Consider the following 2874-nt stretch of genomic DNA (forward strand, 5'->3'; position numbering starts at 1 on the left):
TCTCCACTCTCAGAAGTGCCCTGGCCTTTAATAGACGCCCATAAATTAGAACTAAGTCTTGTGGGGGAGGTCTACAGAAACAGCTCAAGCAGTGCTATCAAGTTTCTGTTGCCACTTTTCTCAAAGGTGACCACCCTTTAGCACAATTGTCTTGAGCAAATGGCAAAAAGACATGTTGAGTCATGCAGTACAGGTTTCAATGCTGCAAGCCCACAAAAGAATCCTTCCAAAGACGTTAGCATTACTCAAGAGCTTAACCTGTGTTCAGCCAGGGCTTTCAAAGAGGATTATCATGGACAGCACTACTGCTAGTGCTGCCCACTTAGAGGTATCTTGTGGCTTGGCTCTATGATTACTGCCCACTGGCTCCAAGAAACAAAAATAGCAAGAGATGTTACAGAGGGGATTACTGATACTTATTCATACGTCATGATCTGCAATCTTTTGATATTTTTGACAATAAATTAAGCTACAGGACAAAAGGAATCTGATGTTTAATTAGAACTTGTGCTTGCCTTCAGTAATCAACTGAAGTTTACTTTTGTGTGATAGTCTTGGGTAAGGAATTTCCATCAGAGTAGCATTCTTCTAATGACTTTATTAAATCGGTATACATCTAAACAGAAACTCTTATTTATGTTTAGCTAGGCTAATAAGCTTACGTCAAAAGTAATTATGAATCAGTTTTTGTAATGTAACTGTAAAAACTAGTCCCCAAGCAGTTTCGGTTAAGCTGAGAATAAAGCATAAGAAACATCCACAACAAAATGTTTTAAAAAGTAGACGGTTTTTCGTGTTGGTACTGCTGTAGCCTGCCAACTGATTTCATTCATTTTCTCTGTTTCTTCATAGCCCTCCCTTTAGAAGGAGCAATGCTCTCTGGTCAAGTGGAAACACCAGACTCAAGCTAGGCAACCTCCTGGGCTCTCCATCCTACCCCCAGAGAGGCATCCAGTCTTGTGCCCAGCTCAGCCTTTAAATAAATAGCTATGGCTACTCTGTAATGCAGCATGCTTAAAACCTTCCCATTCTCATGGCGATGCTTTGTCTACTCCCAAGCTGGGTTAGTGGAGATTTTCTCTGCTATCTGGTGAGTTCACTTGCTGCTCCTCCAAAATCACTGACAGCACCTGGGCCCAAATAGACATTTCTTTAGATAATCACCAGCCTAACTCTTCCAGCTTCGTATCAGCCCGAGATAGAAGAACTGGTTTTGGAGGAACAATGCTATCTAAATAGCTCCAAAAATGAACATGATGCAAGAGGCTCCCAGAGGTATGTTTGTGTAAATGTAAACATATGTTTCTGCATTTGTTTTCATATTAATGTTATTTTAGTATCTATTTCACTGCTAGCATTTGAAAGCCATATACTGACGGTGCACATTACAGTCCTCCCACACAGATTGTTCCTGAACGCAGCGATAACACTCTTCCAGCACTTTATGCATCAGAAATATTTATTCACTTGCCTTCATGGGAATACAAGGCAAAGCATACTAAATCAATAGCTATGCAGAGGGTTTTGTTTTTCAGTAAGTCTCCAAAATAAAAATGACAAACTGATTAAACGGATCACATCATGCAGTTCCAAAGTCTGCTTTATGGGCTAGGCCATCTTATTAATCAAATGCTGAGCCAAAGGAAAACATTGATCAAACCCTTTATAGAGAATAATAGAGTCAGACCCTTCACTGGTATAAAATGGAATAATTCAGTATCTCTACCTCGGTTTATATTGGCTGAATGTCTAGTCCACAGACTTTATGCTGACAGCTCTTTTGAAAAATCTGTGTATTAGACACTACATATTTTCACTTTCCTATTCACATTATAGTAAAAGGTTTAGACAGCAAGTTCTTTGAGGCAGGGATTTCCACAGCTGTCTACAAAAGCGCTGTGTGAATATGTAACTTCAAGAGACTGGAGGAGAAATAGGTTTTCCCACCCCCAGAAGGGTCTCTCTAGCTGAATGCACGAGTCCCTGCACCTGTTTTCCATTGCGCTGTCAGCGTGCCGTGCTCATCGCTAACCGTAAAAACACGACCCCGAGCTCCTCAGAGTGAAACTGCTCGTCAGAGCTGCGGCCAGGAAGGAATTTCCCAGAGGTCTTGATGGCTTTTTTTGATGGCTTTTTTTTTTTTTTTTTTTTTTTTTGATTCTTCTATGGCAGGTGGCAGGGTCTACTTCTAGGATTGCCTGAAATGTTGCCAGCCTCCCCAGATCGTAAGCACCAGTGTTCACTCAACAGCTGTTCCTGCCACCCTTGGGTGTCACAGGCCACAGAGCATTTCCCCAAAGCCTAAAATATAGAACAGAAACCACAAGTACAAAGCAACAACAAGACGAGAATGAGAGGGATGAGGAGTCCAAGGTACCTGCAATAGGTACGAACAATTTTTCCAATTAAGCTTACTTTTGATATCTCATCCTATCAACAAGGTGTCTACATCAGTGCTGTGCTTTTTATCTATAAAATCATAAGCTCACAGACAGATGACCCCATGTGCCTGCAATATCAAGCAATATGTTTTTAAAAAAGCAAGGGAAAGGACACTATTATGGTCCAAAATCACAAGTAACAAGCCAGAAATCTAGATTTCCACCTGTCCAGGAAAGCTGACTGCCAGATTCTGACTTCTTTCCTTTTCCTCTTTTTAACTCTTTTTATAAACCTCGTGCTTTGCTGCTGAACCGGGAGCACGCTCAAGACTCTGCCCATTAATGTCACCTGAAGAAATGACATATATAAGACTTTATATATGACATATATAGACATTATATATATGACATTTATATAGACATATATAAATAACCCCAAAATGGGCCAGGTCTAAGATCCCTCTAGTCCAGTGTCTTGCCTCTGACAGTGGCC

The sequence above is a fragment of the Anser brachyrhynchus genome, assembly GCF_964034855.1.
Source record: "Anser brachyrhynchus genome assembly, chromosome: 3".
In the NCBI taxonomy this organism is placed as follows: domain Eukaryota; kingdom Metazoa; phylum Chordata; class Aves; order Anseriformes; family Anatidae; genus Anser; species Anser brachyrhynchus.